Here is a 15,740-nt window from a genome sequence, read left to right as displayed (position 1 = left end):
AGCATATATTATAATCTTTCAGTAGTGGAAATGGATAAGCTACAAGATTGAGATAGTAGCCCATGTATATATGCCAAGCTCATTTGACATACAAAAAAGAAGGGTTCATAGAACAGATATTGGCAACCTTTCACTAGTGGAAATGGATAAGCTTACAGACTGAGACAGTGGCCCAAAAAACAGCCAATAAAGTTTTGCTTTGGATGAATAATTGGATACTTATTGAATTCAATTAAAATCAATGTTTATCTAGCCAGGAGTGTTTGGAAGGCACTGTTCAAGGTACTGAGAACACAGAGATTAAAATGACAGATTCCTGGACCTTAATGATTTTATAGTTTAATTTGGGGAGGGCATTTGATAGATAGGATCAGATAAGACACATAAGTATGATATAAAATTGACAATGAGGAAAATGAAGGAGAAATCTAGCACTCTAATTGCTCTGAAACAACTGTGAACACTGAGCTTTTGGGAGCAGTGAAAATATCCTATAAGAAGAATCTAAGCTTATTTTTGAAGGAAAAGAATGATTTTTCACAGGTAGAGACGAGAAGGACATGCATTCAAGGCATGGAGACTAATTTCTGCAAATAAGTGAGAGCTGACAAGATGAGCTTGGGGAGCTGCTAATGGTTGAAGTTAGCTGGGTACATGAAGAGAAATAGGGTGAAATAAGCTGGTAATGTTGACTCCCAGATTGTAGCAACTCTTAGAATCAATAATCAACGGGGATTTGTAATTATGTGCAAAAAAGGAGCCACTGAAAAGTTTTTGAGTTTGTATCAGTCTTGTGGCTCAATGAGATCATTTTTAAAAATTTTATTATTATTTTGTTTTACTTTTTTTAATTTAATAGCCTTTTATTTACAGGTTATATGTATGAGTAACTTTACAGCATTAACAATTGCCAAACCTCTTGTTCCAATTTTTCACCTCTTATCCCCCCACCCCCTCCCCCAAATGGCAGGATGACCAGTAGATGTTAAATATATTAAAATATAAATTAGATACACAATAAATATACATGACCAAACCGTTATTTTGCTGTACAAAAAGAATCAGACTCTGAAATATTGTACAATTAGCTTGTGAAGGAAATCAAAAATGCAGGTGGGCATAAATATAGGGATTGGGAATTCAATGTAATGATTTTTAGTCATCACCCAGAGTTCTTTCTCTGGGCGTAGCTGGTTCAGTTCATTAATGCTCCATTGGAAATGATTTGGTTGATCTCATTGCTGAGGATGGCCAGGTCCATCAGAACTGGTCATCATATAGTATTGTTGTTGAAGTATATAATGATCTCTTGGTCCTGCTCATTTCACTCAGCATCAGTTCGTGTAAGTCTCAATGAGATAATTTTTACAATGTTCTGAGGGATATATTAAACTGAGGGGAAGCAGGAAGGAGAAAAACTGGCTAGGAAAGTAGCAGATTGCATTGTGTAATAGAACTTAGATTGAATTGCTTCCAATTTAGCTCAAATAATTTGCTAACCTTTCTCCATCTCAGTTTTCTCATCTGTAAAATGAAGATATAATAACAATAATAACAATTTACTTCTCAGGGCTGTTATGAGGTTCAAATGAGAGAATAAATGTAAACATGCTTAGCAATTCTTAGAACACTATATACTTGCTAGGTTTTTACTATTACCATTGTTGTAGCCCTTATAATAGACAATGAAAGTTAGAACTGGGTACTTGGCTAAACAAGAAAAGAAGAGGGCAGGTGTGAGAGATGTTGGAGAGAATTGTTAGCAGATACAGCTGATTGGATAGAGGAGTCAAGGTAGGCAAATAAAATGTGATGGAAGTTTCCAGTTTGAGTGATTGGGAGGATGGTAGTGTCATCAGTAGAAGAGAGAATTTTGGAAAAGGGGTAAATTTTTTGGGGGGAGATAAAGTGAATCATTTTTTAAGACATTGTTTCCAGTACCAGCAGGGATGGATAAAATCAGAGTGATGACCCTGCTATCTTCGGCTCTAGTTAGGACACATTTGGAGTGGGAATATTGTGTTTAGTGGTAGGTGGTAAATTGTAAAAAGGATATTAACAAGCTATACTGGGTTAGTAAGGGTGGTTGCAATGCCCTTGTGAAGAACATCAGAAGGAACATGAGATTCATTGCCTACAGCAAAGGAAACTTGGGAGGATCAAAAAAGCTATTTTTAAATATTTGAACATTTAGCATGTGTAAAGGGTTTAGGAAGGGAGGAAACATGTATGTATTTATTATGTGTTTACTATGCGCCAAGGGTTATGTTAAGTGCTTTACAAATATTGTCACTTTTGATCTTCACAGCAACCCTGGGAGTTAGGTGCTGTTATTATTCCTATTTTGTAATTGAGGAAGACAGAGGTAAATATGATGCTGGGAGTCACATAATCCATGTCAGAGGTAGGATTTAGACTCAGACCTTTCTGACTCCAGGTGCGGAACTCTGTAGTACCACCTACCTGGTCAAGAGCATTGAGGCATTACATGATTTCCCAAGGATATCAATAGCTATTCTGTGTCAGAGATAGGATTTGAAACCAATTCTTTCCTAAAGCTTCAAGACTAGCTCTCCACCTACTATGCCACAATGCCTTTCAAAGAACACATATTCTATTGAGAAAAGAAAAAAACAAATACAATATACATGCATACATATCCACTCATATGTGGATCTACACACACATATGAGAGATGATAGATAGATGACACATTTATATGGTAAATACACCCAATTCTAACATGCATTGATTTAGACCAATTCTATTTCATCACTCACACCTAACAATTGTAGAGGCCATGAATTTTCTTTTTCTCTCTTTTTTACAATACTGATTTAGAAGTCCCTAGGAAGGGAAAACTATTTCCTCAGGGGAGAGAACTTGGTCACACCTGAAAAGGAAGTCTTATTTCTATGAATCATGAGAATATGAAATCCTTGACATATAATGGAGAAATGAGTGAGAAGTTATCATCAGTAATAATAATAATAGCTACAACTTGTGTTTTACCTATTTTATGGTACTTTTATGTTACTCTATGCTACTATGTATGTTACTATGTGCCAGGCATTGTTCTGTTTTATAATTATTATCTCATTTGATGTACATAACAACCCTGAGATAAGTGATATATATATATATAAAATTTTCATTTTTCAGATGAGGAAACTGAAGCTGACAGAGGTTAAGTGACTTGCCCAAGATCACACAGCTAGTAAGAGTCTCAAGTCACAGTTCAATTAAGGGCTTCCTGATTCTAGACCTAACACTCCATAATGTAGCCATCTTAATTTTTTTTCTGTTCCATTTCTCTGAACCTTAACTGATTGGGAAGAACATTTGTAGGGATTTAGCTACTATACTGCTGTCCTGATTTCTTTGGGGTATATGGAATTCTGTAATTTAAGTAAGAGAAGACAGAAATATATAATTTCCCATTAAATAGAAAGGTTGTGAAAAGAGCACCAAATGTGATGTAAGGTCATGTATTAAAATTCTAACTAAACTATCTACTGTGTGGACTTGGATAATGTCATTTGACCTCTGTGCCTCAGTTTCATTTTTTATATAAAATAAGGGAAGTTGGACTGGATGGTATCTATGGCCTATTAACCTTAAGTCCTAGAAATAATGAATTTAAAACTTGTGCTGGATAGTTCTATAGAACTATCCATAGATGTATCTAATTAAAGTACTCTATGTCTCATACTATTGGATAGACAGGGTTTGCAACATCCAGAATCACATGCTTAGCTACAATTGAAGGCCATTGGACAATCAGATTCTGGATTCAGTTGATTGTATAGGCTGACCAAATCCAATACGATATTTTATTGATGAGAAATGTTTGGGTGCCTGTCCTACTCTTCCAGAAATAATTAAATGCTTCCAGAAATTGCTCACAATCCTTTCCTTTTAGCATGATGGCAAATAACCTGAAGATATGAATAAAGAGCTGATTAGTATGTGTCTTGGGAATTGAGAGCATATGTTGTTTACATGGCCAGAGTGAAGGGTGTTGGCAGATGAGGGGTGATGATGAATTATAAACAGAAATAATAGTCTACTCCAATACAGCAACTAGAAAAACAGTTTGGTCACATTAGTGGAGAATTTCACTGTGGATAAAACATGTTCACACTTTAAGCATCTGTGATTTTGTAAGAGTGGGTACACAATTCAATTCAGTTGAAACATTTATTAAACTCCTTTTCTGTAAAAGAAATTGTGCTGGGAATAAAAAGTCAGAAATAGAAAAGCAGGCACCCTCAAAGGGTTTATATTCTATTAGATAATAAAACACATACATAGATAATTAAAGTTCAAGGAATATTGAAGAAGGAGGGAATGCTAACAACTGGCAAAATGAAGGAGGGATTCACAGAGATGTAGAGCCTGAAATAAAATAAGGATTCTGAAGAGAAGAGCAGATAGAAGGAAGAGTGTGTAATAACTTTAAGGAGGTATTCCATTCACATTCTGGCCATTGTGATTATTGAATAAAAGAAAAAAAAAGTACAAATGTGAGTAATATATTCAAGAAAAAAGGTGCATAAACAACATACTTGACCAAGGAAAAGTCAGCCTTAAAGTTGTGTGTTTTAGCTGTTTATTTACATATGAAAAATTGGAAAAATTTGGAGAAGTCAATCAATCCATCAACAAACATCTATTAGACACTCATTACGTGTAGGTACAGTGGATAAAACCCTAGAGTTGAAACTGAAGGGGGAGAGGAACTGTTCCCTTTACTGAAGCTGTGTTCCCTTTAAGATTATCATTCTGAAACTTCGTTAACTGTGTTCCCTTTAAGAAACTGTATTTCCTTTTGATCTGTGATCCCTTTCAGAGTCTCAACCCCTCTTAGGGAAGGCATATCCCCCCAGATATGTTATCTTTCTGGGATACCAGAGCCTTTGATTTAATTAGAAATCCTGGTCAAAAAGCACCCCTTTGAAGTGTTGTTAATTCCAATAGGAGATACAGGCTGAAAACTGATAATGATCCAAGCCTGGGAACCTGAGTCCTGAAGCCCCAGGACTCCTTAAAAAGGGCAATATCTAGACTTGCTCTTTGCAAAAGAGGCCCAAGCAACTTGGTAGAACCCTTCTGCCTTCTGAGAAAGCATTCTCCATGCCAAATTCCATTTCCCTAATAGGTCTTTGCCACCATAGAAGTCTGTCTCTTAGCAAACTGGTTTCTATCCAACAATAAACTTTCATTTTGCAATTAATAATTCAGGAATAAGTGAATTCTTTCACTTTAAAACCTGCTGCCAATTAAAGGGGATTTTAACAGCTCTCTTATTGCCACTAACCTCATCACCACCAGGAATTGAGGGCATCCAAACCTCATCAAAACCAGGAAGATCTGAGTTCAAAACTGGCCTTAGATACTTAATAGCCATGTAACCATAGGTAAAGCACTCAACTTCTCTCTATCTCAGTTTCCTCAACTTTAAAATAAGGATAATAATTGCGTGTAACTTCCAGGGTTATTGTAAGGATCAAATGAGCTAATATTTGCTGGCACATAGTAGATACTAATAAATAGATAAATGCTTATTCCTCCTTCTCTTCCTTTCTCCCCTCAGCTATTCTTCTTCCTTTACTATGTATCAGGCATTGTGCTAAGTATTGGGGATACAAAAAAAAAAGGTAAAAGACAGTCCCTGCTCTCAAGGTGCTCAGACTAATGGGAGTGATATCATGAAAGCAACTATACACAAACAAGACACACACATGTATATACACACATATACATACATGTATATGTATGTGTATGTAATCAACAGAGATATCACTAGAAGTAAGAGGGTTTGGGAAAGAACTATTGCAAAAACATGGGATTCTATTTGGAATTTGAAGAAAGCCAGGGAAGTTAGAGTTTCCCAGGTTATAAGATTTATTATTAGCTGTTTCATAAGCTTGGAATTCCACCTTCCTCCTAATATATCCACACAAGACATCCCTATGATAACGCAGCGCAGTTGTGTACCATCTCCCTTTCTTTTTTGTTCTTGCTCTCTCTGGACTGATTCATTTTCTTTCCATCTTTATTTATCCTGGCAGGTTTCTTGAGAGAAGATGGCTCCTAAATACTTACTATTTTTTGGATCCTATGAATAGGTGAACACTATTCTTACTAGCCTTCACATCACTGATGGAGTTCCCATGAACAAATAAGCCAGAATGACACCATTAACTCAAACATAGCATTTACTACACAGGAAGCCAAGCAAGGCTAATGATTATATAACATCTACTCAAAATACAACACGTTCTTTCATAGATGCACAATGTCTGTAATGGAGAATGGGAACAAAATTAAACCAACATGATTTAACTTTGTTGACTAGACTTCTTTCTTAAAGGACTTTACCTTACACCCAAATCACTTTGGCTGTCATTGATTGGCCAACAATAAGTCCCGGCCCAAGCCTCATTTGGTCATTGTTTGGATTCTGGTTGCTCAGAGTGAATATAAATAATAATTGTTTTCTTTTTGGCCAGAACAAAAAGATTGCCTTTTTTTCTTTGCTTGGATAAAAGAGAGGCCATTCAATGCCTATTTTCTTACATAGCTTTAATCACTGAATCACTGGGCCACTTGGGAAAGAATTTAGCTTAAAGAAAACAAGGTCTCCTATTGCTTTCGGGACCATCTCCACTAATCCTGACCTATATCTTGTCACTGCCCCAAATAGCTCTGGAGGAGAGAATGAGACTGGTGAATTTGCCTAGCCCTCCCTCACTTAAATCCAATTCACTTGCAAGTTGTGACATCATCTTCTTGATGTCATGGTCCTCTGTGAGAACAAATGACAAATAACAACAATAAATTGATTTGGTAATTAGGTGCATAAGTAGGAACATGTGTCCAGGACAATTCACAAATCAGGAACTGAAAATGCTGATGTTCTTTCTCTTTTTTTAGGAATTGTCCTTTGAAAATATGCTATTTTAAGAGTTGTATGGAGGATGAAATAAAGGGAGGAAAAATAGAAGCAAAACTCATTCTAGGTAAGAGTTTATACTAGAATAAAATTTGTGGTGGGTATATGACTGGATGAAAGAGATGTTTGAAAGTAGAATGAAAAAAAAAACATCCTTAAGAGAGTGCAGAGGAAGAGACTAGAATGAATCTGAGATTTTTAATCTGAATAAATGGAAAAGTATTTGTACTCAATAGAAATAAGAAAATTTGGAGAAAGAGTGGTTTTGGGGGAGGGGAAACCATGAGTTTTGTTTTGGATATATTAAGATGAGATAATAATGGAACATAGAGAAGGAAGTATTCAGCAAGTAGCTGATAATGTTGGGTCAGGTTTAAGGAGAGAAAATCAGGGTGAGATACATTAATTTTGAAGTAATTTCATTAGTAATGGTGCTTGAACATATGGGAGGAGGTGAGATTGATGAGGTTGAGGTTTGGCAGTTGGCACCAAATAATGAGATTTAGGAAAAGCATTGGCACCAAATGATGGGTTTCAATAGCAATTCATAATTCCCATGAGCCTTTTCCTTGCCAAAAGGTCCATTAATTTATAAGAAGAGGTCAAAATGAAGAGGTAAAATAGACACCAGGAAGTAAATATGACATAGATGTGGAAGAGCATATAGTTAGCAAGGAAAGAGTTCTAACAATTCACAGTGGAAGAGACAAGTTTCCTAGAGGAATCCATAATTAACCAGGAGAAAGGGAATACACTTTGATGTGGAAATATGCCATTGACTTGCAGACTAAATCCTTAAAGGGATTTGCTACTTTAAAAGAATCAGTTATATAAACAAGGATAAAGACACCAAGAGGCATTGGAGAGGGATGGGGTAAGGAAAAAGACATTATCAGCCACGGAGGAGGGGGGAATGGGAAAAAATTTACCATGAGATAGAATACTGTGGTGGGCTAACCCAGAAGGGATTCAGAAAAGATGGCACAGGGCATGGACAGATTTATAGGGGAAATTAAATCTCAGTGATTTGACATTATAGCTTGACTTTTGATTAGATACAAGCTGAGCAGATCCCTATTAGTGCCCTTCCCTGCTTGCTTCAGGGAGTAATCTTATTAGTACTTAGGGTTTTCTCTGTTAACTTTACCTAGTGACTCAGGATCAGATCAAGAGCAGCAAGGAAGAGAATACAGAGAGAAAATGGTCCAGGAAATAATCCTGTAAGAGTCTCACTCTTGAGTGGTATCCAAGATTCTGGTCCTTTAGGCATTTAAACTGGTGTCTGAGTCCTTGGTTGAGGTGACACTAAACCTTTCCTTGAAGTTCTCCTCTTTATGATTTCAGGAGTGGTGCCTATTTCTGTCAAAATCTCAGACTCTTTTTTGACTCCTTCAACCAATAGATAGGGATTCTTTTGAAAAATGTCTCAGTATCAACATATTACCATATATTAATTTATCAAGTTAAAAATTTATCACCTTGGGAAATAGAAACTTGGAAAAGTAAAAATCAAAGCATTATCTGAGTATGAGCTTTTATCAGTCCCATTTTGTAGCTGAGGAAACTGTGGTTCCAGAGAGGTTAGAGGATTATAGGATCATTATGAAATAACTTGCACCAGGTCACATAGTTAATGTTAGGTCAGAGAGGGTAGGTTAACCATGAAGCAATAACTTCATTTGGTTATGTGTAACCATTTACTTAGATGCTAATATCATCCTGAGTAGAGGGAGAGCCAAACTGACCAATATTCCAGATAACTAAAGAAGGTAGCATGTTGGTAAGTTTATTTCAGCCTCATTTTTAAAGCAGAAGGACAGCCATTAGATAGTTCATTGATCTGACTAGTGATAAATGCCTCCTGTATCACTGAAAGGTGTTCAGATACTTACTTCTTAAACAGTCTCCCAAATTTGTGTTTTTCATTTTCACAGAAAATATTAGTCATAAATTTTGGTGTTCATTATACGTTTTTTGGGATGAAAAATAGAAATGGCTCAAGCTAATGATGATTTGTATTCTGATCAAATGACACTCTTGAAATCTTCCCATAACAAATACAAATGTTTTTTCTCCTGGCGCCTGCTGGAGCAACATGATCTTGTTCAATGATAGTATGTCCAGAATAATTTAAGATAATTTCCAAACTGAAGGCAGTAAGGCAGATAATTACAGTCACAGAATTACAGAGAAATAGTTCTCTGAAGATTTAGATTTCACTTAGAGTGAATCTTTGTAAACTCAGTACCTAAACTGAGATTGACATCAGTAAGAGGAAGCGTAAAATTAACCCAATTGTCTAGGTAAGGAAAGCAAAAAAAATTTTTTTGTCTCAATTATTTGGAAATATCAAATAGGATAGGGAATTTTAGTTTTTAAGAAGATATAAAAAATTTCAATTCTACATCTTGAATTGGATAAAGATGCCTGGTATCGGGTTGTGTTTCCATGATGGCCAAAGAATGGTATGACTTATCAAATAAAATAACTAGTTAACTCAAGTGTAATTGTTTTTATTGAATTGATCGGTTGTCTAATTGAATTGATGAGTTTGTTATTGATGATTCAGGGAAAAATGGTTTAATTGATGAAGAAATCAGTCAAAAGGTTTAGACCAGTTTTTGCCTAGATTCAAAGATCAACTTCCTGAGCTGCTTTTTATTTTTTTTTAAATCTATACAATGGAGACAGTAATACTTACCCTACCCTACTTGCTACATAGAATGGTTATTTATGAGGAAAATGTTCTATAAGAATTATACTGCTATGGAAATGAACTATAATGATAACAATGATTATTTTTGTTTTTATTTTATTATCTTATTATTGTTGTGTAGTACAGGAATGTGAGGGGAGGAGGAAGAGAAGGAGAGAAGAGAAAAAAGAAGGAAAGAATAAATTTGAGAGAGAGAGACAAAGAGAGAGAGAAAGAAAAATGAAAGAGGAAAAGAAAGAGAAAGCAAAAGAGAGAGAAAGAGATAGAGAGAGGAGAGACAGAGAAGGGGGGGGGAGGAGAGGGAGAGAGATACACACACATAGAGGGACAGACAGAGACAGACAGAGACAGACAGAGACAGAGAAAAAGAGAATTCATGAAATTAGAACCAGATGGTCTGGGCATCAATTCATTTCTGCTCTTTATAATATGAGAACCTTTAGAAGAATCACAATTTCTCTGGGCCTGGGTTTTTTTTTTTTTTTTTTTTTTTTTTTTTTTGTCTGTAAAATCAATGGTAGTGGTGCAGTGGATAGAGTGTTGGCTAGAAGTCAAGAATACTCTTTCTGAGGTCAAATCCGACTTTGAACACTTACTAGCTATACCTAGGCAAGTCACTGTTTATCTCAGTTTCCTCATCTATAAAATGAACTGGAAAAGGAAATATCTAACCACTCTATATCTTTGCTAAGAAAACCCCAAATGGGGTCATGAAAGGGAGGATAAAACTAAAAAAATGACTGAACTGTTTTTTTTTTAGCTCTAGGTCCTATAAACATACACTTTGACCACACTTACTTAACTTGTCCAAGGTAAAGGGATGAACAAGAAAGAAAAAGGGAGGGACAAGAAAGATTAAAGTTAAAATAGGAAGAAGTTAGGAAATATTCCTTAGTAGTCATACATTTTCACAGGTGAATAGAGCAGCAGAACCAAAATACTGTTTACTTTGGGCAGTTAAATAATATAGTGGAGAGAGTTGTCAAATATGGAATCAAGAAGACTTATCTTCCTGAGTTCAAATCTGGTCTTAGATTTTATTATTATTATTATTAGTCTCATGACCCTGTTACCTTCATCTTGTTTGCCTTAGTTTCTTTATCCATAAAGTGAGCTGGAGAAGAAAATGACAAACCACTCCAATATCCAAGAGAATCTCATGAAAAGTCAGAAATGACTAAACAACTGTTCTCCTTTCCCCACAGCACTTCCATCAATGGTTGCTTAATTTTCATAAAGCCAAAGTACATAGAGCTATGTCTATAGGGACTTCTCTACATCGTATAATTGCTGCTCTTGGGCTGCTACTTCCCTATCTAATCTTAAATAAATCAATGACCCTCTGTGGGTCTCAGCATTTTTAGTTATCAAAAGAAGCCTTTGTACTATGATTTTGAAAGTGCTTAACATAGTGTCTGGACTGTAGCAGGCACTTAATACATGTATATTGATTGCTTGAAAGCCCATTACAGTGTGGACATTCTTTGTTCTGGTGAATAATTAAGACATCATTTTTGTCACTGCATTCAGTTCTGAAATATGTGTCTGGATACCAATCACCATCATTTGATAGATACATGACTGACATTTTCCAGCAATGACACAATTAATCATAAAAACCAGCTCCAGTTGATTAGGCAAGATTTCTATTAGATGAGGAGGTATCATTTTTTCCCCACCTAAAATAAAACATAATATTCTTAATACTAAGTGTAAATTTAGGAAATGTTTTTCCTTGGGCATTTTTCAGATTGTTAATTTTGTAATATATTAATTATATAACATGGTGGGTTGCTATCACAACCCACCAGACTGTATGATTTAATATATGGCTATTCTGTACCCTGTTCAATGGGATTTATTACAGGAAGTATTATCAAGGCCTCATTATCACATTGCTTATGCAACTGTGCACATACTGGTTACATTGTGTTAATAATAATAACAGTGAATTACTTTTATTTATTACTGAACAATTGATGGGGCAGTTAGGTAGTCTAGGGGATAGAGTATTGAGCCTGGGGCAGGAAGAGTCATCTTCCTAAGTTCAAATCTTATCTTAGACATCATCTAATTATATGACATCGGGGAAGTCAGTTAACCTTATTTATCTCAGTTTTCTCACCTAAAATGAGCTGAAGTAGGAAATGGCAAACCACTTCAGTATCTTTGCCAAGAAAACCATAAATGGGGTTACGAAGGGATGGACACAATTGAAATAACTAAACAAAAACAACATATAAATGGAAACTGAAAAGGAGGGGAAAATGATGAGAAGATGCAAGATAGAAAAACCCAAGAATCATGAGTGGAACCTAGAGTAAATGAAAACAAGTCAATTTTTATTAGTTAGGCCAGTTGAATCTCTGCAGAATCTTCCTCTGATGTCTTACAGTAGCATAGAAATGACCTTGAGGTTTTCAATGTTGAAGGAATGCAAGCATCGGTCAGAATGACAACAAACTCATAATTTCCCTTCCAGCAAATTAGAATGTGGGATAACCTTACAGTAAATAGCCCACAGAGTTTATCGTTTGTATTTGTTGCATGGCCAAGTGACTACTATCTATGCTCAAAGTACGGGGTCTCTCTTCTTGAAACAAAGCTAAAGGGAATGGATATAATGTTCTTCTCTAAAGTATAATTTTCTCTGTGAGTAGGTTTCTTGGGGGGCTTCTGGGAGCAGCCTTAGTTTCAGCTCAGTGTAATAATCACCTCAAATGCAACCAGGTATTTAAGTCCAATCCTTTATTGTCTCTTTTCAAGTCTTGTCTCCTTCCTGGGGCTCAGTTAGCTTTCTTAGAGTCCTATCTCTCTTCTTGGTTCCAAGAGCTCTTGCCACTAGTCCTTTGCCTCTGCCAGCTTCAGCCTCTAGCTCCCTCCAAATCTCTCCAGCCAGCACAAAGGTGGAAAATAGAATGAATCTGTCTCCTCCTCTGAGAGTGGGCTTGTCCTTTAGTGGGCTCCTCCTTATATATGCTTTCTTAAAGGTGTGAATCTTGTGGAATTCTAATAAGTACTAAGTACATTAGTGAACTAGAGAAGTATCATGCTAAATTAGATAACTGACTTAGCACCTTGTAAAAATTCTAACAAATGGAGGAATTCTTTTCTACTCCCTGGGTTATCAATGCAGTTCTTTCAGAAATAGAAAAAAAAGACTTCAATAAAAAGGCAAATTTAACTTTTAGTTCCTCAATGCCTCTCCTTCCATTTTTAGGTAAGACCTTGGAATTAGGCCGGAGTGCAACATTTGAATTGGACATGAGATAGTTCTTAAGGCCTGTAATATAACTAATAATCTATAAATATGGCAGGGACAATTTTCCCTGCTCTTGTAGCACATGTGACATTTCCCCTTAACTTGTATGTTCAGTGTCCAGGATGTGAAATAACATATTGAGTAAATATTAAAATTAAATGAAATCTAATATTTATTTATGTTGTTGTATATAGGACTATTTTACTTTTCATGGTATTTCATTTTTCCTGATTTTCTTGGCATCCATAGATTCATATTCAAGCATTTAGATCTTGTGACTACTGTTTTTTTAAAATCATGGAATAAAATGCAAAATAAATTAAAATATTCTCCTTTTCACCACTATTTTCCCCCTCAATAATCAGAAAATCTTAATGAGTAGATCTAAGATTTGTAAAGAGATAATGTGTGTTGGTTTAATTCCCTGACTGTGTTCATGGATTGCAGGAGTAAAGAAGAAAGGACGAATTTATGTCTGAGTTACCAATCTTCTGGCAAATGGGAGCCAGAATAGCTGCCAGCTTAACAGACACTTAACTGTTCATTCTGTTCAGTCCTAACTCTTTGATGCCTGGGAAGTTTTCCAACTTCTCCAGCATCTCAGCTACTAGGACTGTGATCTTTTTTCCTGGTGGAGACAGGCTGGGCAGATGAGGAGGAAAAGAAGAGTAGAAAACAGGAGGCGAAATGAGGATATTGTCCATTTACCCTATTGAGTGGCTTTTTATCCTGTTCCAAGAGAGTACTATTGTGATCTCACACGAGGGGCAAGGAAAAGGCTACTTCTTTATAGTGTTAGAATTTCAGAATGTGTTGTGCCAACCTATTTCTTTCCATGAATCATTTCCTCAGGCCTTTGAGGGTAGGGAGAATGAGAATCAAAGAGAAAAAAATTAAGGAACATTATCCTGAGCTACACACTGAAGAGAAAGGAACTGAAGAGGCGGAAGGAAATCCTGGCTGCGTCAGGAGACTAAAGGGTGGAAGGAGTATATGACACAGAGGAGAAAGGGAGGAAGGATCACTAAACACCTGGAGCTGAGTAACAGATGTGTCTTTTCCTGATGAGTAGGGAATTGGCTTTGAGGAGCTCTTAGTTATTTAGCCCCATAAGGCATAATAGGGGATTGTAGACTCACAGGTGATATTCAATAATAATAAGAAAAGATGAACAGTGGTGTTTGCTAACTCTTCCTACAAATGCTGAGGACTGTATAACAACACTACAGATGGTCTATTGTCTTTCTGGGCCATATAATTTAGACATGCCAGATAGTTATGACTTTTCTAATGACGACTACTATTCTGGGAATTCACATGGATAAATCATATTGCCAGGAGGAATCTGGCAATATAATTTATATATGCTTATTAATTTACATATGAAATATAATTATATTAAATGTTACATTTACATATAATTATATATAATTCCGTGGAAAGGAGACTAGATTTGGAGTAGAAGCCCTGAGCTTAAACTTTACAGTGGTTCTGCCATATCTATATTATTATCTGTATTAAACTCCCTGACCCTCAGTGTCCTCATCTCTTAAATGAGGAGGTTGATAAAAATAACTTCTTTGGTTTCTTCTAGCTTCATATGAATGATTATCATTATTATCTACAAACATTTATTAAATGGTTACTACATGACAAACACTGTATTAAGTGCTAGGGATACAAAAAAAGGGCAAAAATATTCTCTTTTCCTTAAGGAGTTAATGTCCAAATGGAAAAACAAAGATGAACATAACTATGTATATACAATATTTCTTTCTGAGATGGGAATAGAGTTGAATTTTAAAGAAAATTAGTGAATATTGGATATGGAGGTGAGGAGGGAGATGATTGTAGGTATGGGGGATAGTCAGTGGAAAGAGAGTCAGAAAATGGAGTGTCATGCTCAAGAAATAGTAGAAGGCAGATGCACTGGGATTATGGTGTATATGGAGGGGAGTACAGTAGAAGAATTCTGGAAATACAGAAATGACTCAGGTAATAATGGCAAATTGAAAACATTGATCCGGAGGTAATGGGGAGCCACTAGAGTTTATGAAATAGGAACTGATATGGTAAGATGTGAACATAAGGAAAATCCCTTTGTCAGGATAGACTGAAGAGGGTGGAGAGAGACTTGATCAAAAAGTCTTGGGTAAGAAATTGAAGACTTTAAGGACATGAATGGGATTTTCATTCTCAATGCTTATAGAAAGCAACGAGACGAGAAGAGAAAGGCAAATCTGGGAAGCTAAACTATGATAGGAAATAAGAGTTGGATTTCTAACCAATGACAACAAAAGAATGATAGACTTCTTTTTAAGGATGGAGTGCACTTAAGAAAAATTGATTGGAATCAGTTTGGTTTTGCAAAGTTCTATTAATTATCAATATATCATACATCATATGCTTATCAGAAATATTTGAAAAATATTTTTCCAATCAACTACTTCTTTTTGTATTCTAATTGCATTAGCAAAAAACCTTTTCAATTTGATGTAATCCAAATTAAATAATTTATCTTTTGTAATGTGTCTACAGGTAAAACTGGACACTTTTGATGATTTTTAATAACTAAGTTTTTTTCACCAAAGAAAATTTGAAATAGGAACTTGCTACAATGGCTATATTCCATCCAATTTAATTTGTTCTGGATGGCTAAGGCAAGGAAGCTACCATTACTATAAGAAAGCTTGGAGTTACAGCCCCAAGATATCAGGATTCCATGTGAATTGCGGTTGGACACAGAAGATTAAATCAAGAGGCACTAGAGAGCCACTGGAAAAGTTGATGATGGTGTCCAGAGT

Source organism: Sarcophilus harrisii, chromosome 1 (genome assembly GCF_902635505.1).
Source record: "Sarcophilus harrisii chromosome 1, mSarHar1.11, whole genome shotgun sequence".
Taxonomy (NCBI): domain Eukaryota; kingdom Metazoa; phylum Chordata; class Mammalia; order Dasyuromorphia; family Dasyuridae; genus Sarcophilus; species Sarcophilus harrisii.
This window is presented reverse-complemented; position numbering follows the sequence as displayed.